Source organism: Camellia sinensis, chromosome 14, assembly GCF_055761805.1.
Source record: "Camellia sinensis isolate YWXY chromosome 14, ASM5576180v1, whole genome shotgun sequence".
In the NCBI taxonomy this organism is placed as follows: Eukaryota; Viridiplantae; Streptophyta; class Magnoliopsida; order Ericales; family Theaceae; genus Camellia; species Camellia sinensis.
Window position 1 is genome coordinate 131,351,182 of NC_138974.1, and position 23,770 is coordinate 131,374,951.

General features: G+C 35.3%; 1 long non-coding RNA gene across 1 annotated transcript; it reads right to left on the reverse strand.

The window, feature by feature from the left end:
* Positions 1 to 9,802: 9,802 nt before the first annotated feature.
* On the reverse strand, positions 9,803 to 15,295 carry LOC114286312 (uncharacterized). Its single transcript, XR_014350076.1, has 4 exons — positions 14,250 to 15,295; positions 13,067 to 13,649; positions 12,842 to 12,993; positions 9,803 to 12,567 (listed from the first exon to the last, which is right to left on the reverse strand). It is a non-coding gene; the product is annotated as an uncharacterized LOC114286312 (long non-coding RNA).
* Between the last annotated feature and the right edge of the window lie 8,475 nt (positions 15,296 to 23,770).

Genomic DNA, 23,770 nt, shown 5'->3' on the forward strand with positions numbered 1-23,770 from the left:
CTGGTTGGTGTTATAAATTACCAAACCGCCAACTGCTAGGTCTGCTATTTAAGATTTCAAACCCTAAACTAATAAATTTTCAACCCTCCACCAAATTTATCAAGAATATTAAATTGTTGAATTTAGAAAACTATTTCCACATAACTTTCTCTTATTTCACACTCTATTTTTAGTTGAGATATCAATTTTTGAACAAAATTACATGGTTTTAAATTCAATTTCCAAATGAAAATTTGTAGTTTGGAAGTTAAAGAGTTGATATATAAAAAAAAAATTATAAAAAATATGTCCACTAATAGAGTCCAAATTGCCCCTAAAAATCACAACGTATTATTCATATCCAAAAAGCAAATAATAGATTTACTTTTAAATTAAATCAATCTCGCCATAGCAGCCATTGCGATAGGAAATGAGCGAGACCCATTGGTACAATTGTACGGCAATTGACTCCTATTACTCTTGTTGGAAAAATATGGTTTTATAGGCTTATTTTGGACTAACTTTGAGCCCAAATTTGGATGGGCCCCACACGTCTTTTAAGGTGGGTCCAAAGAGATGACGTGTTCCTTGCCACGTGGCAAGTCACACAATGAAAACGGTTCGTCAAAACCATTTATGGGTGAATAGGAAGTTGACATCGTTTTCGGGTTCGTGGAATGGACAAATAAAGAATAAAATATGGGTTTCCTTGTAAGGCTTGTCCCACATTAGAAACTTAAGAGAACTTACGTGTGTGTATAAGTTCTAGGTGGCAACACTTGGGTTGGGCCCTAAGGGGCACCCCAAGTTTGTAGAAGGGAGGAGCTATGGACAAATTGAACCTTGGCTCAAATCACCACACATGCGCGCGTGCCGCCGCCATCCGAACAACCGTGCCAAGCGCAAATGTGGATCGGATCGGTTTTAACATTAATTTTTTGGACAAAATTCATTTGAATTTTTTCAAAAATTCTTGCGAGAAATTATTTAAATTTCTGAACAAAATTAATTCAATTTTTTTGTCCGAAACTGTGCCTCTTCTGGTCCAATTTCCAATTGTTTAAACTGCTCTAAACTGCCTAACAGTTCCAGACAGAGTCAGTTTCTTCCAGACAGGTTTGAAATTGCCCAGGTAGTTATCTGTTCAAACAAATTTGAAACTGCCCAGCAGTTATCTATCCAAACTGTTTGCACCTATTGAATTCAAAACCTACTTGTTCGATTTGAATTTCAAACCTATTCAGGCCTATAAATACCTGGACTTTCCAGCAGATTTCCAGATCCGAAATTCACTTGTTTCCTTCCAGTTTTGGTCTCTTGCATCAACTTATTCTTCATATTATTTTAGGAAAAATTTAGAGAGTATAGAACACAGGTTTTTGTTCGCCATACAAATTGTTTGGAGTGCTACTAAAATTTGTGAAGATCATTGTATCCTGGGAGATAGACGCCATTTATCCGTAAGCACCGTAGTGGAGCGAATCTGTCTTAAGGACGGAGTGTCGCACACTCGACTTGATTTCTTGTGCTTTTACATTTCGGTAAAATAAATTTTGTAAGTAATTTATTTTTATTTGTTTGATTTGTTTCAAGTTTTTTTATTTTACACAGAAGATTGTTCCAACAATCTTAAGACAGATTCAAATTATTCTGTTTATACAAAATTTTTCGTTTGTTTCCTTTTCTTCCTTTCTTCTTCTTACAGAATTTTTTTTCTGTGGTTTTACAAAATAATATTCTGGTTGGAAAAATAAATAGTAGTAATATAATGTTTATTTTCTTTGATAACTAGTAGTAATATACTAGTAGTCATTAACAATTCAGAATATTTATTTGTGAAGTTGGTCAAAAATTAATTTTGAATTTTGGATTTCAGAAATAATTTTTGAGTTTTCATTAATTAAAATTTTGTTTTTCAGTATTTTAATTTTGAAGTGTTACAGAAATATTTTTCTATGTAGAATTAATTTGTTCAAATAATTTTTTATTTTGCAAATTAATTGGAAATAAAATTTACAGTTTTTGTTTCTTTTATTTTACAAAATTTAAAATTCTGTGTTTATGGTTTAATTTTCTGTGTAATATAAAATTCTAATTCTAATTTTGTTTTGTAATTTAGAATTCATGGCTACTTACCGATATGGTGACTGCCATTGCTCTAATCCTTTCTCCTGTTGTGACTATACCAGTCAATCATGATGAAAAACCAGAGAAGTTCTTAGGAACTGATTTTAAAATATGGCAGCAAATAATGCTATCTAAAGGAGGAGAAACTAAGAAGAACAAGTTCAATGGCAGATGTTACATCTGTGACAAAGAGGGACATTGGGCTAAAGATTCCCGTAGCAAATGCAAAGGCAAAGGCAGATCAAGCAAGAAGCCTACTCAAGCCAGTATGACTGAAGTGGACAAAATTTTCAATGGTGTTGAGATATAAATCTTTCTGTAGTTGTTTTCGAGGTAAACCTTGTCGGAAATCCTAAAGAATGATGGGTGGACACTGGTGCTACTCGCCATATCTGTGCCAACAAAGAGATGTTCACGTCTTATTTTGTAGTGGACAACAGTGAACAACTTTTTATGGGCAACTCCTCAACTTCTAAAGTTGAAGGACGAGGAAATATTGTTCTGAAAATGACATCTGGAAAGGAACTCACTCTCAACAATGTGCTGCATGTACTGAACATTCGCAAGAATCTAGTCTCTGGATCTTTGTTGAGTGAAAATGGGTTTAGATTAATTTTTGATAGTGACAAATTTGTACTTACCAAAAACGGGATGTATGTAGGAAAAGGTTACATGTCTGATGGCCTTTTCAAAATGAATATAACGACTATTGTACCCTATGTTATTAATAAAGATACATCTTCTTCTTACTTGCTTGAGTCTTCCAATTTATGGCATGGTAGACTAGGACATGTTAATTATGGATTCTTGCATACATTAATTAATATAGAATGTTTACCTAAATTTGACATTGATTTAAATCATCCAAAATTTGACATTGAAATTTGTGTTGAGGTAAAATTATCCAAAACTTTTTTTCATACAATTGAAAGAAGTACGGAACCACTTGAATTAATTCATAGTGACATTTGTGATTTTAAATCAATTCAAACTACAGGTGGGAAAAATATTTTATCACTTTCATAGATGACTATACTAGATATAGTTATGTTTATTTAATTCAAATCAAGGATGAAGCTTTGGAAACTTTCATTCAATATAAGAATGAAGTTGAAAATCAACTTGGTAAGAAGATTAAAAAACTTAGAAGTGATAGAGGTGGTGAATATGAATCACCTTTTGGTGAGTTTTGTAAAGAACATGGAATAATTCATCAAACCACTGCTCCTTACTCACCTCAGCAAAATGGAATTGATGAAAGGAAAAATAGAACTTTAAAACAAATGATGGATGCCATGTTAATAAGTTCTGGATTACCTCAGAACTTATGGGGGGGAAGCAATACTTTCTGCTAATTATATTCTAAATAAAGTACCCCGGAAGAAAGTGAAGCAAACACCTTATGAAATGTGGCATGGGACAGTACCATCCTACAAATACTTAAAAGTGTGGTGTTGTTTAGCTAAAGTGGCTTTTCCTAGTCCTAAAAAGACCAAGATAGGTCCTAAAACTATAACGATCCCAGTTTTGCCCCGACCTTCATTGCATTCTAGATTCGGGTTCCGTGGTTGAATATTGTATCCATGTCTTGTTTTCCTCCTTTGAGTCTTTGCATTTGAGTTTTGGAACTTGTTGGGCGAGTTTGAAACAGGTTGGTTGTTAGTTGATTTAGATTGTTGTTGCCCAGATTTTGGTCTCTTCGCTCGAGCGAGGCTTCTTGCGCTCGAGCGAGCTTTGTGTAATTTGCTTCTTCGCTCAAGTGAAGTTTCTTACGCTCGAGCGAGAATTGAGAGTCCTCAGGTTTCTTTCCCAGATGCAGATTTTCTGGGAAGGTAAAGTGCTTTGCTCGAGCGAGGCCACTTGTTGTATCTAATCGCTCAAGTGACAACTCCTTCGCTCGAGTAAAGGTCGCGTATATCAATTCGCAGCAGAGTGATTTTATATTACTCTTGATCTTCTTTTTCCCTAAGAACCCTAATCCGACTCTCTCTCTCTCTCTCTCTCTCTCTCTCTCTCTATAAATACACCTTGATTTGGGAATCTCTCAACCCTTGTCCCTTTATTAAAAAGATAGAGCATCTCGTGGGCTTCTATTTCATCTGAGCAAAATCGAGTTTTGGATATCTTTGAGGCTTCTTTCATTCTTCCTTTGAGCTTCTACACTTCTACTCTTTGATATGGGTTTTGACCTAGGTATTTGTCATTTTGTATAAATGGTGGGATTTTGGAAGATATGGTTAAAGTTAGGGTTTGGATTTGAATTTTTGAAAAAGGGGTTTTCTATACTTGGCTCCATATATGTATGTGAGGTCTTGAACATAATGTTACTTGAGTATAATTGGTGAAATTGGGTCTTGGGGTTAATATTTGGAAAAAGAGAAAAATTGCCCTAATTTGTGTCAAATAGTTATTTTGTATAAACAATGAAATTGATGTGGGAAATATGAGATTGGAAGGGTGTGTAAATGGATGGTGTAGTTGGATTTGTTAAATCACTCACCTATGAAATTCGATAGATTATCTGTTTGAAAAATTGCATATCTGTTTAGAAATATCTGTTTTGGGCTATCGGTGGAGGATAGCTATGATTGTTGTAGAAACTGTATAAGGACTAGGTGAACTGAAACTGGTCATTTGAATTATGTCATTGAATATGACTATTTGATTAAGCCATTAAATATGTGATTTGGTTAGTCATTGTATATGACAACGCTTTTAAATACATTGTATATGTATCATTATTTGGGAGGAGATAGGGAATGTACTCCATTGTTTGGGAGGAGATAGGGGATGGACTCCATTGAAAATTAAGTTGGCCGGAGTGTCCAGGGTAACAGTCCTGAAATCTTATATATATGGGTGTCAATTCCCTCAGATAAGAATTCCATAAAATGGCATAAAAATAGAAGTGTTGGATTAATGAATATATTGAATTGTAAACCATTGAGTTGTAATCTCATTTTGGTTGATTAGATAATAATGAATTTGATTAATAGATTTACCCAAAATGGGTGAATGGAAACGAATCGAGGTATAGTTATCTATATTGAATGGACTTCGAAAGAATATGTGTTGGTTAAGAATATTGCACATTTATCTGATACTTTTATCTTAGTTAAATCTTATATATTGTTTTAGCATATCTCTACTGGGCTTTGCCTCACTCTACTTAGGAAATCATTTTCAGGTACAGGTGGCATGCCGCCCCCAAGGACATAGCTTGGTAGGTTTAGGGGCTGAAGGCTCCGTTTTGTTATTTCGCTTTGTGTTAAATGTTTATTCAAGTCGAGGGCTTTAAGTGTATAGAGTTAGGACTCTTTCTTTTGTTGTAACCAAGAGATATCTTGGAAAGATGTAAGCCCGTGGGGCATTTATTTTGTTGTAATCAATTAGTGTTACATGCTGTAGTTTCAGAATGAATATTTATGAAAGTATGATGTATGTAATCTCTCATGTAATATAAACTTGGATGAATGAAAGTAATACATTTTCTATCATGTTTATGAATCTCTTGGGTTGTTTTATCCTCTCTTTTTTAGGGCGTAACAAAAATTATTGATTGCATTTCCATTAGTTATGCCAAGAATAATAGTGCATATCGATTTTTGATTTATAAGTCAGAACATTCCAAAATGCATGTAAATACTATTATTGAATCTCGGAATGCATCGTTCTTTGAACATATATTTCCAAACAAGACTGGACAAGAGACTAGTACTAATAAAAGATCTTATGATACTATTACTAGTCATGATCAAGAACAAGATCAAGAATAAGAGCAAAAGATAAATCAAAATAAAGAAGATGAACCTAAGCGTAGTAAACATGCTAAAACCTCAAAATCTTTTGGTCCAGATTTTCTAACTTTTTTGTTAGAAAATGAGCCTTTAACTTTTAAAGAAGCAATGTCTAGTCCTAAAGCTCCTTTATGGAAAAAAGATGTAAGCAACAAAGTTGAATCCATCCTGCAAAATCACACTTAGGAATTGGTGGATTTGCCTCCAGGTTGTAAACCTCTTGGGTACAAATGGATTTTCAAGAGAAAAATGAAAGCAGATAGATCAATTGAAAAATACAAGGCAAGAATTGTGGTCAAATGTTTTAAACAAAGAGAATGTCTTGATTACTTTGACACATACTCACCGGTTACTAGAATAACATCCATTAGAATGCTAATTGTTATTGCATCGTTGTACAATCTAGAAATTTATCAAATGGATGTGAAAACCGTTTTCTTAAATGGTGAGTTAGATGAAGAAATTTACATGAAACAACTAGAAAGATTTTCTGTTCTAGGAAAAGAAAAGAAAGTGTGTAAATTGGTTAAATCATTATATGGTTTAAAACAAGCGCCAAAGTAATGGCATGAGAAATTTGACAAAACAATGATGTCAAATGGATTCAAAATTAATGAATGTGACAAATATATTTATATTAAAAACACAAGCAAGGGTTATGTTATAATATGTCTTTATATGGATGATATGTTCATCATAGGTAGTAATAATGACATGATTAAAACTACCAAGAAAATGTTGAATTGATATGAAAGACATGGGTATTGCTGATGTAATACTTGGTATAAAAATTACCAAAATATCAGAAGGTTATGCTTTGTCATAACTTCACAAATTTAGCAAAGATGATGATTATCTTGCTAGAACACATGTGGATGTTAATTTGTATTTTTCTAAGAATGTATAGGAAAGTATTTTTCAATTAGAATATGCCCAAATTATTGGAAACTTAATGTACTTGATGAATTGCACTCACCCAGATATAGCTTGCAGTAAGTAAATTAAGTAGATGTACGAGTAATCCAGGAGTAGAACACTGGAAAACTATTATAAAGGTTCTGAGATACCTCAGATTTACTCATAACATTAGGCTTAATCATACTAGATATCCAGCAATACTCGAAGGATACTGTGATACAAACTGGATATTGAATATTAGAGACTCAAAATCCACCAGTGGGTATGTCTTTACTCTTGGTGGTGCAGCTGTATCTTGGAAATCTTCTAAACAGATTTGCATTACTAGGTCTACTATGGAATCAGAATTTATAGCTTTAGATAAAGCTGGGGAAGAAGCAGAATGGCTTCTCCACTTCCTTGAAGATATTCCAATGTGGCCAAAATCGGTGCCTACTATATGCATATATTGTGATCATCAATCATCAATAGGTAGAGCACAGAGTCATATGTATAATGGTAAGTCATGACACATTCGTCGTCGACATAACACTGTGAGATAACTACTCTCTAATGGAATTATTTCCATTGAATATATGAAGTCCAAAGACAACATAGCGAATCCACTAATCAAAGGGTTAGCAAGAGAGTTAGTTGAGAATTCATCGAGGGAAATGGAACTTAAGCCTATTAAATAAGAGTTACCACAACAAGAACCCAACCTAGTTGACTGGAGATTCCAAGATCTAGGTTCAAAGGGACAACCGAGTTGTGTATGACTCAGAAGGATCATTGGGGAGTCAAACTCTTACCCATTTCTATGATGAAATAGTGATGTCTACAGCGTTTTAGGTTAAGTAGTACTTTTAATGATTCTTATATCTAGGTGTATCTAGTGGAGTATGGCAGGATACTCTTTATAAGAATCACCTATATGAGTGTAAACTGGGCCGGTTCTATGAGATTTGTGAAGGGCTACAATGCTCTAGAGCACTCATGAAAGACCAGGTTGTTCAAGGTCAAAATGAACACAATAATGAGAACTAAACTGTGTCTGGTAATATACTGTATAAGTTCTATTGTATTGGTTTACACAAATAGCTAAACAATTCAAGACATCATATTTACTGGTTAGCTAGTAAATCTGAAAGTATCTCACAAGGGAAGGTTCAAAGCCAAGATCTACCTATCCTTTGCAAAATATTTTCAATTTCTATACTCTCTGTAATTAGATCATGTTGTTGCATTTTCTCTCTGTCAAATTCCATTCACGTGGGGGATTGTTAGAAAAATATGATTTTATAGGCTTATTTTTGGCTAACTTTGAGCCCAAATTTGGATGGGGCCCACACGTCTTTTAAGGTGGGTCCAAAGAGGTAACGTGTTCCTTGCCGCGTAGCAAGTCACACGATGAAAATGGTTCGTCAAAACCATTTATGTGTGAATAAGAAGTTGACGTCGTTTTCGCGTTCATAGAATAAACAAATAAAGAATAAAATGTTGGTTTCCTTGCAAGGTTTGTCCCATATTAGAAACTTAAGAGAACTTATGTGTATATATAAGTTCTAGGTGGCAACTTGGGTTGGGCCCCAAGAGGCACCCCAAGTTTGTAGAAAGGAGTTGTTGACAAATTGAACCTTGGCTTAAACCACCACACGCGCGCGCATGTGTAGACACCCCATTTTGGACCGTCCTCAAGACTTGGACGTCATCGTTTGAACACTCGATGATCATCTATGCTCGTGTTCGTTTTGAGTTCCCGGAGGTCTCGGCCACACGCCTTGCCTCAAGATCTCTCAACTTGACTGTTTTGTGCTTGGTTGTGGACCGAGCACTTGTATTTTTGCTTTTAAGGGAAGAGGGTGGCTTGTTGGCCATTTCTCGACCCATCGGCCAAGGCATGAAACCATCGGCCCCTTTTTCTTTCTATCGGCCAAAGGTGCTGGCCGATCGGCACTGTTTTTGGTCTGTCGGCGACCTTTCACTACTACAAAAACAAATAAATATCACACTTTTTTGGTGTGGTATATGTTATCTAATCACACTTTTTAAGTTTTATTAAAGTGTAATATTTGGGAGAGTGATTAAAAAGTCACTTTTAATCACACCTTTTAAGTGTGATTAATAATATTTAGATCTCACCTTTTAAGTGTGATTAAAAATATTTTGATCACACCTTTTGAGTGTGATTAATAACATTTAGATCACACCTTTTAAGTGTGAATAAAAATATTTAAATCACACCATTTAAGTGTGATTAATAACATTTATATCACACCATTAATAATATTTAAATCACACATTTTAAGTGTGATTAATAACATTTGCATCACACCTTTTAAGTGTGATTAATAACATTTAAATCACACATTTTAAGTGTGATTAATAACATTTAGATCACATCTTTTAAATGTGATTAATAATTAATAAAACCTGTGATAATATTATTTTTGTACGCGCATTTAAAGAATGTAATACACACTATATACTATATTTTGAATCACAACCATATATTGAATGAAATAATATCATATATTTTATAAATGAAAGTTAAATGTTCAAAAGTACATACAAAGGAATTAATAAAAAAATTTTAACTGTAATTACATATATTAAAAAATGAAGAAACTTGAAAAAACTAATTTCTTGAATTCTTTGACCATATTTTGCATCACTCTAAGAAATTTCTAACCTGAAAAACAAAAACACAAATTAATTCAAAAACCGCTAAAAGTATATAAATAAGCTTACTATTTTTGTAGAGACTGTTCTTATAGACAAAATCGAACATTTTCTCGTTATACCGACTCTTCATCTCCTGCATCAATAGAAAATGAATAACTTTGATTGTTACTAGTATAAAATGTTTGGATTACATATACAAATATGACAGTATTTATATACACATCTAGCACTCATTTCCAATTTACTTAGCTTCACTCCATACCACCATTGGAGCACACCCTCAAGTGAATCTGGAGTTGCTCACTAAAAAACCCCACCAATTTAGTAGCTCAGACTTAGAGCACAGTAACAAAACATGGTTGTTCGATTCAACTTCACTTTTACAAAAAGGGCACACATTAAACTTACTACCTAGAGCAAAATTTTTTTGCAAATAGTCAGTTGTTATCACCCTCCCTTACTATTAACCAATAATAGATTAAGATAAATCAATCACTACAAGAAACAACCTTTGAAATGAATGTCACAAAACCATTACTTACACATCAATAGCACACCTAAAAAAGCAAACTAGTGATAGAAAAATAAACCAAAGAGAGTATTTTATAAACAAGTTAAAGTTCCAATTACCAAAAATAAACAAATGGCTAAACATAACAAACAACAATAGAAATGGCCAGCGAATCAGATTTAGCACTAAAATTGATAATTTAACCAATACATCTACTACAACAAGAAGCTAATTCTCACTCAATACACTTCATATTACCCAGAAATACATACTGAGAAATAAATAAATATATATATACTCAATTTTTGATGAAAAAAGAAACTTGAATTCTTGAGGGGTGCAGTGTCCGTTGACTAAAATAGAAACCAAATACGCCCTAGAATTTAGAAATTCAAGTGATCAAAGGAAAGAAAGAACCAAGCTATTATTGAAGGATTCCATCTATAAAACAAGGCTAAATGGTTATGCAAAGAGCACTAGTTGATCTAGATGAGTACACTAACACCAACTTAAGAAACATGGAAGACTTGTCATCTAATAACCTTGCTGGACTATCACTGTCACTTGACCTGCAAAACTAAGTTTCATGAGCTTTCTGTTGGTGTGTGCAGCAGAAACACAACATAGACTAAAATTTCACTGGGCATTAAATGATAAAAAACTGAGAAATTGTTCTAAAACAAATTCCAAAATATTAGACTCAAGTTTTGATGTTCTATAAGAAAGATTACCAGTTAAAACTTGGCATCAATGGATTCCAAATCTAATAAATTCTGGGTATTTCAAATGCATAAATTCATAGAAGTGAAAAGCGAAAAGAAAAACGAAAATAGAACTGTAATGGAATGACCTATAAGTGACTTTGATACTTAGATACTTCAGAGAGAGAGATGAAAATAAAATAAAGATTGGCTGTACAAACAACCTTGGAGTTGTAGAAACATTATGTTAATAAATTTGATGGGACAAGTCACAAGAGGATCAAGAAGCAACATCCTTCATTCAACTTCCAGCAATTACCGTGAGCCAAAGAGACAGAATCATTTTTAGATAATACTTGCCATACCATCATAGTAAAGTTAAGAAATGAGAAGCAAAACTCTCTAATATTTTTACAGTGTAAAATATCAAACCTAAGACTTTGACTTCGAAGACCAACAACTCTCTCAAACCCTTATTTACATTCTAAAAGTTAACTCTTAATCAAGATACATATTCACCTGCATATCCTGAGGATCAAGATTAGATATATACTCTTGTATACCATAATCCCCTTGAGTTTCCATCATTTCAAGAACATCAAAAAAAATTGATGAATCTTGGAAAATTTTATTCAATGCAAACACATTGTGCGTAGTCGGTGTTACTAGTGAAAAAGAAGATGCAGAGTCAGGGAATTATTCATCGTAAGATATCTACAGAGTTGTGGGTGTTGATATTGTTCCTACAGATCTACAAGGGCGGCTTCCTCTTCTAGAGCCTTTTACTAATTTAATTTATCTTGTCAAAAGATTAAAAGAAAAAGAAATGAAAATTTTTTGGATACTCGTGAAAATTAATAACATTACCAAATGCAGATTATACTAAAATTCTTAGGAAAAAGTTCTACAGATTGCAGCAACACTTATGTCCACTAAATAGAAGAAGAAATGGGAAGTATTAGCGTACGCACCATCACTGAGGACCAGAACTAGATCGCTGTCAATAACAGTTGGGATACGATGAGCAATAGTGCACACAGTGCAGTCCCTAAACTCTGTTCAGATGATCTTTTAGATAAGATTATCTATATGTGAATCAACTGAAGCAATGGCTTCATCAAGAACCAAAATTCTTACCTGATTGATTTAGTTGACATTAAATAATTGGCTATCTAAGAAGCACGGTTTTCACATCAATTTCCCATCAATTTTTCATGTTAGAATTGTTCAAGTAGTGCAATATTTCAATAATCAAGGGCATCTGATTCTATTACTGCATCCTTGCTATAAAGTTGGAATGTACACTACTCTCGACATCCAAAGTCCAACTCGATATCAATCTCCATTATTTCTATATCCGGCAAAAAAAGGGAGGAAAAAAAACTAACAAAAAAAAACAATTGTCAAACCCCAACTTAGTTGACTGACTACACTTTCCTAGTCCCCAAATTTTGTAAGATACAGATACCTAATTATAATCCTGAAAGAGGAAGAATGCAGTTATGACCTACACTTATATATAGTTTACATATAGCATATATGGCTCAATCTTATGCATATTTGTCAACAAACCCATTAAAACAGGTAGGCAAAATCCTGTCTTAAAAAGTAACGATAACCTCCCTTAAAATTCTTACCAGACAAAACTGGCAGACACAATGCATAATATGAATAAATATCCATACTAGACCAAAAATACCAAATCCCAGTTTATTCATACACCTCGACACAGATCGCGAGAAGGAAGAATAAACTTGACAAGTGCGGCAATACGACGACATGACAGACTTTCAGACACCCATAATGAGCATAGCTGGACGACGCCGACTCTGGACCTTTCTCAACCCACAAACATTTCCTATAGAACTCACTGGAAAATTAGACAATTGCAAAATTAATAAATGCTCAAGGAGGTAGAAGCAACAAATATCAAAATAGGAAAATCACAGAAGCAACCACTGCAAGATCTAACCAAGCAGAGCAAGAGGGGAAAATAGTAGTTCCACCAAAAGATCATTAACTAAAGATATATCGTGAACTTTAATACTTTTTTTGTTTGTGCTATACACATAGATGGTTAACAATCTTAATGGAAATTTCAAGCAACAAATGGACATAGTAAGTAAATGTATCTCATGACAGACCTGATCGTTTTCATCTGCTGGTTCTGAAGGGGATTTCTGTCCCTCAGATGGTTTATCGGCCCCACAGTTTTGTCTGTTACATTTGGTCCTAAAAGGGTAGTTTATGTTATTGCATTTCTCACACTTCTAGTTCCCATCGGGCATCTTGTGTTCTGAAAGACGAGTTCTATAAGTATCATGCTAAGAAATTGCAGCCAACCACAAGGAAGGTTTAAAAGGACTTACTAGAATTGGAATCAGATTTCGCAGCCTGCATATTCAACAAAGTAATGTTCGAAGACACAGAGATACAAGTTAGTACATAAAGAGATAGCATCAAGTCAAATCATTGGTCAGAAGTTCAAAAACAGCCTAGATATGGCAAAATCTGCACCTTTCTTTTGATATTTATCATTTGGAAAAAGTCCAGGCCTTGGGCCCGGCAGAAAAAAATTCAGTCATGAGCTCGTTCCACCAAACATCTAATACAAGAAAATATACTAAGAGGTGACAGCGCTTTCAATAATTCATGTACCAAAACAAATAATGGGAACCTAGGTAGAGAAGGAGAGGAGTTCAGACAAAATTTTCCCAAACCATCACATAGAGAAAGAGTATGGTTTTAAAAATATTTGTCAACTTAAACATGATTATGCGGGCATCATGCACGTTATTCTATAGTACTATGCTTCCTTGCAAATAAATTAATTAGTAAACAGCTCTAGACATGGACATTTTGCACATACCATGTCAGCATGGCCTATGGCCATACCCATACCCATACCCAAGCCATAGCGGTCCATCAGGGGTGGCATACCGTACATCCCGCCTAAAACAAACAAAAATAATAATAAATAAAAACATAACCTCATAAATGCTACACCAAAACAAAAGCCAAATGCAAATCAAAAAAAAAAAAAAAAAAAAGAAAGAAAAAAAAGAGACCAAATGGGCATCAACTGAAGATACTGAATAAGTAAGACTGTAGAATGCACTAGCCTTCAAGAATCATAAGCCGATTATCATATCTTTATATGCTCAATAAACCCTAAAAAATTTCTAATACTACAAATCACCTTTTTCTCATGCATGTGGGTGGATGGGTATAGGGGAGCAGGTTTTTCTAAATAAAATAAACTACATTAAAAATCTCTATTTACCAAAAAGCATACATAACTAATCACAGGCCTACACCAATACAGAGCTCTCCGATGAAGCCTATAAAAAGAGATAAAGATTCACAAAAGTTACCTCTAAGGAAAAAAGTAGAGTAGATAAAGGGATGCATAATGACAGAATAGTTAACCAGGTAAGGGGAATAAAAAAGGTAATTAGAAATTGATACAACGAAAACAGGCTTTATAGAATTTTTATTTTATTTTTTTTTTAAAATCATGCAACCAATAAGAAGCACAAGAGAAACACGTACCATTTCCCATCATAGATCCACTAGAATAAGGTGTTGGACAAGCTATATGCAGGGGTCTATACGGGCTGCCTCTAGAAAGGCGGCTGCCGTAGTTGTAAGGATAGGCAGAACCCCCAGAAAATGGAACATCATAAGGAGACATAGATGATCCATTGAAGAGAGAAGATCCATAAGGTGGCACACCCATATACATCGAGGAGGGTGCACCAGAGCCTACATAGGGAGCTGACGATAAGTAGACATGCATGGGTTGTATGGGTTTTGCAGCAGATTTCTGAAAGATAAGAAGAAAAAAAAAATTGGTTTAAAGAATTCAATAATATAGTAGACAGAAAAAATAAATTAGCTGCAAAACACCACCAAACCATGAAACATGTTGATCAACCATGATAAAACAAAATGAAGATGGCAAGCAAGGAAGATGTGATGAAAGTATATACAGACTGAAGAGCTGATAAAATGAAAACTTCGACCAGACAGGACATTAATGAGAATTAAAGCAACCAACAAGCCAGATATAACTAAAAGACCTCATAAATACGTTCAGGGTAATGTTCACACATATAATTAACATGTCTGCCATTGTGACTTAAAAGAGAACTTTTAATCTTACAAAGAACACTGTGAAAGCATTAAGTTGCCTATTAAATAACAGATCTAGATAAATATGCAAAATTAAAGTACTTATCAAAAATGACACATGCATATTATAACATGAATCTCTACACAACTCCTATAAGGAACTTTAAGTGAGTTAACTGATTCATGGGTGGTTAATATCACATCGAATTTCAGATCTTACTGAGTTGTAATTTGCTGGCCTCGATTGAGTACAGTTGCGCATATTGCAAGTCGTCCTAAATGAAAATTTGACATTTCCACAGCTAGGGCAGGTCCAGTCATCTTCCCTACGACTGCCTACAAACATAAAGGAATTAGCAAATGGGTCGCAATCATAACTTCTGAAATGAGATATATCAGAGCCAATTATTGATATAAGGAGTAAAAAAAATTGATAATTATTCCATCTTTCAGGAGTCAATTTCACAAAGCATGATAACAAGCACCACACAGACCTAAGCAAAAAACATGAAAAAATCATGTGCACAAACAAAGCTTTTACTTACGTTTGGATCAGCATCAAAACATCAATTAGAACACATCAATTGTTTTGTTAATAAAACAATTAAAAACTACAATTATTCACTAATTTCCAACACCAAATCACATCATGTCTTAATAGATTTAAAAACGTGAGAAATTAAAAATTAGTGAACAAATTCATTACCTCTTGGCATATCTCTGCCCACTATCCAAAATTCTTGAAACAAATTCCCCCAACCCCCCCTCCAAAGAGAAATTATATCAACTTAGCAGTACAAAGGGGAGAACACATATATGTATACATCATTTATCACATATGGATACATATATGCATAAAAAGGGGAGAACACATAATTTATTTGTTAATTTCTATAAGGCTGAACCCATAAGTGGTGGTTGTAAGAGCAATGTTTTGTGTATTTTCGTACTAAACATGTATTTAATGTCAACATATATAACCTCTTTGTCTCTGCTTAAAGGGCAGCAACAAACTGTCAACTTTGCTTCCAGGCACCTTGATAGTATTTCCACATCAATGCAGCATGCTTCATCTGAAATAAAAAATTAAAAAATTAAAAATAAATAAATAAACAACTTAAAAAGACAATCAATGGATTCGACTGCATAAAATCAAAGTGGTATTCAGTCTACACATGATTCTAACTACGTTTTTGAACAAAAAGGGGGAATAATAATAACAAGACCACCCATGTGTAGCAGCTTGAAAAACAAGGAAACTCAGAGAACATACCAAGATGCAAGTTTATCAATTTACATTGGAACTACACCAAAATGATTATTAGAAGAGTTAGAAAGCAAGAAATGCCAAAATGAGATTCCAAAAAAAGGCAAAATAATGGACTAGAGAGAGACAAAGCAGATCTGATATTACCATGTTAGCAGATTGTAGAGAGAGAGAGAGAGAACAGATCTGATCGAAGAGAGAGCAGATCTGCATCTCTTCATCGTTGAGCTTCTACTCACTGTTTCCAACGATCCACATGCTAATTCAACATAATGTGGTACTTACGCGTATCATACTGACTGCACCAGAAACATGATTCTGCATTTTCACCTGAGTATCACTCAGATGATCTGGTAAAAAGCATCCTGACCATTGCCATCCAGGTTCGTTGAAACAAATTGAAACTAGTAATTCCCTATGACCTGTTAAACCACAAGAAATCAAGTAAGAAAAATAATAGAAAAGAAAACATTATTATAAGAAAAGGCTTCCATATCTCTGTAAATTTTAAAGAAAAAAGAACTTTGCTAAAGATAAACATTTTTCATCTACCTAGTTGAGAGCTGAAAGAAGTGACAATATGAACATTTATGATATAGTCAGCCACGCAGATAAAGTTGAATTTGACCATGAAATTTCATCTTTAGACCTTCCTCACTCACTCTGTTTTACAATCACCACATGCTTATGAAGTGGTTTTTAGGTCTGGAGCTTAAGCATTTTTCCAACAATCCCCACCCATTTATTAATGCAAAGCTTTAAAAAAAGAAAGAAGAGAGAACTTGAAAAAAGAGAATGTATCAAGTGGTTACAAATACACAGGCTGACTTCATGGAGAATAACATTAGATAATGAGGAGAAAGGACACTATTAGCTGAGTCCAGGCAAATGGATTTGAGTTTCATTGCTAAACTTTTTAATAGATCAGAGATGTAGAGCAAGTAAATATTGTTAAATGTACATATCTTCCCTTTCAAGAATACTTGTGATATAGGTTTTAGTTTTATCCAAAACAACCGTCCCATTAAGGTATAACCAAAGTGTGTCTGTACCAATTTATTTTTTAAAATGGAGCTACAGCAATCAATCAATGGCAATAATCTAAATCCCTAATTGTCCAAGTCCAAATGAAAATAAGAAACATAATAATTTCACAACAAAAATAATAATTTGAGAGACAGAGATTTGTGAAGAAAATTAGTAGCAAATAAATTATGTACTCATAAGCAAGAACTATTGAAGCAGAATTTTCAACTAACATGCATTAACCACTTAAGCTAATTTTTCAACTCGCTGCAAATTAAAATGAACTTAAACCAAAGAAAAAAAAAATTAATTCAAGAAACTAATTTTTATACAATCACATGCTTTCAAAATTAGTTCAAGAACTTGGAATTCCCTTAGGGTTCTCTAATTTTAGATTCAATAAAAAAAAATTTATAAATTTTTTTTATACAATCACAACTAAGTTAAAGTATCCTAATTTTTGTAACAGAACATCAATTGTTTTAGAATAACAAATTTAAAAAAAAAAAAAAATTGTGTTCAACCCATAAAGAACCCAAGTTCACAATAAGCAATTGACATTGAAGATATTTTTCCCAACTCAGATTCAAGAAGTTCATAAAAAAAGAGAAAATTTCACAATCTAAAACAATATAATCACATGCTTTCAGAATTAATTCAAGAAACTAGAGTTCCTTAAGGTTCACTAATTTTACATAATTTTGGAATTGCTCAATCAAAACCTTGATTTTTTAGTGAAAATCCCCAAATCAAAACCCTAGCTTGAATCTACAAACCTGGTTGAAGGGTGGAAGTGTTCTTTGCGTGCGTTCGTCTCTTCCGTCTCCTTTCGGCCATCTTCTCTCTCCGTCGTTACTTCTCTTTCTTTGTTCTTTTCTTCTGGTTCAGAGCTCTGTCTGTGTGTATTTTCTTTGTCCATCTTCTCCTTCTCACTCATTGTTATGCTGGTTGGGATTTGGGGTCTAAAGAAGAGAGAGAGTGAGGGTTTTGAAGAGTTTTTGCAAAAGAAAGAGAGGAGGGTTTGGGATTTGGCGTCTGATGCAGAGAGAGGGTAGGGGTTTGAAGAGTTTTTGCAGAGACCTGAGAGAGAGAGAGAGAGAGAGAGAGAGAGAGAGGAGATGAACGATGGAGAGAAAGTGAAAGGGTTTTGGGAATGGTATATTTTATATGAAAGTTAAATTGAAGTATTTTATACAATCACGCTTATTTAAAAAGTGTAATTAAAAAGTAATAATGTATGTATAATTATATTTTAATTAGAATGTGTGATTATAAAATATATAAATAATTACATTTTAATTAAAATATGTGATTAAAATATATATATATAATCACACTTATTTAAAAAGTGTGATTAAAAAGTAGTAATGTATATATAATCACACTTTAATTAGAAGATGTGATTAAAAAATATATAAATAATCACACTGTAATTAGAATGTGTGATTAAAAATATATATATATAATTACACTTGTTTAAAAAGTGTGATTAAAAAGTAATAGTGTATATATAATCACACTTTAATTAGAAAGTGTGATTAAAAAATATATATATAATCACACTTAATTGAAAAGTGACATAAAAAATAAATATTATCACACTCAATCAAATTACGTGTAATTAAAATATTAATCTAATTTTTTTTATCACACTTCCAATAAAAATGAGATCTTTTTTTTTTGTCAAAGTGTGATCTTTAACTATTTTGTAGTAGTGTTTGTTGGTCAATCGGCCATATTTTCCAGCCGACCCCTTTCCATCTGCTTTTGGCAGATATTTTGTGCCAACTAGAACAGCTGGCACGCACAATTCCCCCCTCCATACACGTGTATGGAGGGATTTGAGCCTTGCTTAGCTTCTCCAAGAAGCTTTGCAAAATTGATTTTCTATAAAAAGAGAGCCTCCTCTCCCTTTCCAGGGATTCTAGAAATCTGATATACAAGTTAGATATATCTCTCTCTATATCTCTCTCTCTCTAGATTTGTGTGTGTGTTTGAGCTCAAAAGTGTGTTTTGTTCTTACTATTGCACACAAACACCTAGAGTTACACCATCCTTGTGTGCTAAGGTACTAGGAGGTTGGTTTTAAGGTTCTTGAGCTGGTTTTGATCAGAGACAGTTGCTGGTCTTGTGTTCTTGAAGTTGTTCTTCAAATGTGAGATTCTAAACTTTAAATACCACATTCTTGCTTAAACTTTTACACATACTTCTATATTGTTTCAAGCTTGACTCTAAACTAAAAAAAGTTCTGATTTTGCCTGCTTGTTATGGTTGCTTAAGGTCATTTTTTGGTTGGGGGTTGTCTACCCCCTCTTAGGCCTTGTTTGGCCTTGTTTTGTGCCTTTACTTTTGAGCTTTGGGATCATCTTATTTTGACCTTCCCACCACTGAAATCCAGAGGATTTTCAATGGTGGAGAAATGGTTTTGGAGTCTTGTATAGGAGGGGGACACCCCCCTCTCCTTATGTCTCATATGCTTGTGTTGTTGGCTTATAAGAGTAGCATGTTTACTTAGCATGTCTTGGTTCTATTTCAACACTTTTTAGTGGCTTTTAGGACCTGCCTTAACTCTATTCCATGTTGGTTTGATGGTATCTTGCATGCTTCACATACTTGTAAAGTAATCTTGCATGTTTGCATAACATGTATCTTGTGTTTGGACCACTATTCTTGCATGTTTTGGCTCAACTCAAAGGAGCTTTTAGTCATGTTTCACCATGTTTAAGCTCTGTTTGGTGTTGTCTTGGTCATGCATGCATTGTTTTGTATAGCCTTGATTCATTCTAACTTGTAAGCTTTTTGCCTTGAGTTCATTAGCATATGTTACTTGAAGTATTTTCATGATTTGGCATCATGTGAAATGTGATTTCAGTCCATGTTTCATGGTCACACACTTGCATTTATCACCTATTCCATGCTTTGGATAGTTTGTGTTTTATGCCTTAAGAATAGGTCATTATGCATGCCATCATACTTAGGCCTTTGGGATGCCATCTAAGTGGGTTTTGGGGCTCATTCTAACATGCCATAACTCTGATTTTATTGGCCTAAGTCATGCCATGTTTGGTTGTAATAGGTGTAGTGCAATTGTCCCTTTTGGCTTTGTATGCGTCTTGTTTTGTGCTCACCTTTCTAGCATGTTTTGGCCTCATCCCATGCATGTTCTAGCCTTGTTTTGGACTGCCTGGGGACTGTTTTGGGTCACCTTGGTCCTTTGGGGCTTGGTTGGTATGGCCATGGTTCAAGTATTTTGGCTAGCTTTGAACTTTAAGTCCATTAGCATGCCTTGCTTGTGTTAGGTGTTTGATTTGGCATCACTCTTAACATAATTTTAGAGCTTATGGTGTCACCATACTACCATGATTGTCACCCCTCACTCATATTTGGGTGTTGTGACCTTATGCCTTAACTCTTGCACCATTGCATGTGCATGTTCATTGTGCATTTCATTCTATCACTTCATCATTTTGGCCACTGATTTGGGCATGGCCGAAGTCCTCCCATTTTGGTTTAAGTCCATCCCTTGCATGTTGTTGCATGCTTGTCTTGCATGTTGTTGCATGTTTGCTTCATTTTGCATGTTGTGGCACGTTATATATGTTCACATGTTTAGGTTGAATGCATATTGCATGTTGCTTACTTGCATGCTCATGTTGCATTAGCTTGCTTGCATGCTTAGGTTGCATTGCATTGGGTGTGCAATCCCTTGCCTCTTGATCAACCATGATAGAGGTTGGGGCTCCTTATGTGTTTTTGTGCATTTCATTTGACATTAAATTGCACATTTGGCTCCTTTGGCCATCATGCATCCAAATGCGTGATTGGTGGCCCGAGGGTTGAGAACCATACTCCCTTGAGTTCATAACATGATAGGGAGGGTAGTTGTGCACACATTGCCTTGAAAATGCATTGCCATGCTCTGTTTGTCCTCTGCTGTAGCAAAACAGCATTCTGCAGGAAGATATGGCCGGCCGGCTATCCATAGTGCCGATCGACTACAAATTTATGGCCAAGAGCCTTACAAATGGTCGATGACCAATTCCACATGGCCGATGTTCCTATACCTTGGCCGATGGCCTCTCACAGCACCTAGAAGGTGATTCAGAAGCATCCTTGAGACTTGCGCAATTTTCAGAGGTGCAGAGCAGTGTAAGCAGAGGCAGCATGAGCATGGCGATAAATTTCCTAGCGGAGCCGAACATGCATGCATTTGTCCCTCTTTCCGAGGCCTCTTTACCGCTTTAGTAGCTTAATTAATTTGTTTAATTAGTTAAGTGTTGTGTAATAATTAACTATATATTTAGTTAGTTAATTAGTCAATTTGTATTATTCTTTCGGACCCTCCATCCAGAGGGCGAATTTTGTAATAAGTGTGTGTAAGTGTGTGAATGTCTTCTAGCCCCACGTCTTTCTCCCTTTTACTTACCTACTTTCGATACTTAGTTCTAGGTCATATTTCAATTAGCATACTTATGATAGCATGTTTGCATACATTCATTCGTATTGTATGCATCGGGCTCGGCGCATCATACTAACTGCATCGTATTTCAATTCCTACTTGAATACATGTTATCAAGTGTTGCATTTCATATGCCATTTTAGAATAGCCGAGCCTATTTCTAGTTGCATTTTGCATGTGTTGCATTAGTCATCTTAACATAGTTAGGATCATGCATTGATTACTAACTAGCTATTGTTTTGGCTCAGAGTACTAGTTAAGCTTTTATGCTTTAGCATCTTGCATGAGTGTGAGTGTTAACATGACAGCATGCTTGCCATGAGGCTAACTGCTTATATGATATAACTGCCTGAATGCCTGTAGGTGAAGGTTAGATTACTTGAATTGGAACAATTCATTGAAATACGAGTTTTAAGCCCACTTGATTGTGGCAAAATTATGCTTTATAAGCCCACTCGAGGGTGGCAAAATTCACGTCTTATCCTACTTGCGAGTAGCACCTTCAAACCATTTTCAAACAAACAAACATGAAATGGTTTGTTCCAATTTAGGCGATCCAGTCTATACTTGTGTGTTGTGCGCATCACATAGTAATTCTAGGCTAATAAACTGAAATAAGAACACATGTGCTTTCAAAAACAAGATATCATGTTTAGTACAGGCTAATCTTTGATCGGGTGAGTAGGGGTGCTCATAGATGACCTTCCCCAATCGTACCCAAGTTCCCGAGCTGAGGCAACTTTGGTGATGACGGACACGTGACCTTAGGCACGAGTCAGGGTTTCTTAAATTCCGCAAAATAAAATATTTAGGTGGCGACTCTGTATCTGGCAAAGCAGTCCATGTTTGGCACTTCTTTCTTAAAAATCAGTTTTTCAAAACGATTTGTCGGATTTGGACTCTTTGGTGATTTATCGGTCTTGCATTGCACTTTGCAAGACTAGATTCAGAACCGTGACATTAAGTCCGAACTGTAGCACAGCATAAAGCCCCCTCGGGGCGCGTCTATAGTTTCTGGTGACTCTGCTGGGGATTTAGAGAACTTGACTCGAACTCATGATATCTTGTTTTGATTACACTTATGTGTTTCTTTGCATTGCATTCGCATTGGTGCGCCTAGGACACCGTGTTTGCCGCATGCTATTCCTGAACGGTTTGCCGAAGGCATGCTTTGAGAAGTGTGCCATAAGGCTGACTGGTTGCGGGCTCTGCCACGACGGGAACACAAACCTCAATTTTTATCGGGGCACGCTTTTCGACCATTCGACCTAGTGCATGTCGGAATCCATAGTGACTATTCCAAACTAGGACAGGTTGCTTACCTGATTGTAGGTTGTTTGAAAACCGCTGCGTGCATAGTGAAATTCTAGCTCCTGACAAAATAGGATAGGGAAACCCTACCCCTCCATAAGGGTGTTTTGGCTCTTATTTGCTTGATTATGTGCTTTTAGAGTTGGCCTCTACAGGAATGCATGTATCAGTTTGCAAGTCTGGGTATCAGGCCTGAGGGCACCAATATTTGGGAATTAGTTTTACCTGAGGGTATCAGTTTACAGGCAGAATTTGGGGCAGAATTCAGTGGAGAGCACAGTCATTCAGCTTTGCTCATATCTGTTCTGGTGAAATTGGGCTGAGATGCTGCTTGTTTTCTCTTTTGCTAGGTAGTCTTGGGAACCATAGCTTCAGAAGGCTCCGATATGCCCCGGGTACATTGGACTTGTGCTAATGGACTTTGTCAGGTAAGGGATTCAGTTCAAGGGCAATCAGTGTTCCTTTGCCAGAGGCAGGGTAAAAAGGCCAGTCAGGCACATATCACTAATTCAACAGTCTCCAGTTCAGCGGTCATTATCTACCTCGTCTGTGCGCAGTTGGGCTAAGATATCTGTTTCCACCTCAGAAAGGAGATACACACTTGTTTAGTCAAATCCACACTTTACAGTCGAAATGGAGGAGATGATGCGTTAACTCCAGGAGACTATGCAAGCCATGCAGTAGAATGTTGCCCGCCAGGCAGAAGTGGCTGCACGTCAAGCAGAAGTAGTGCCCCAACAAGTAGAGTTAATTGCCAAGTTACAACAGCAAACCGAAGCATCTGCTTCACATCCACCCCCACCCCCACCTAGAGTTCTACCACTCGGGGAGACTGCAAATGTCCAGGAAGATACGGACGCCCCAACAGGACCAGTT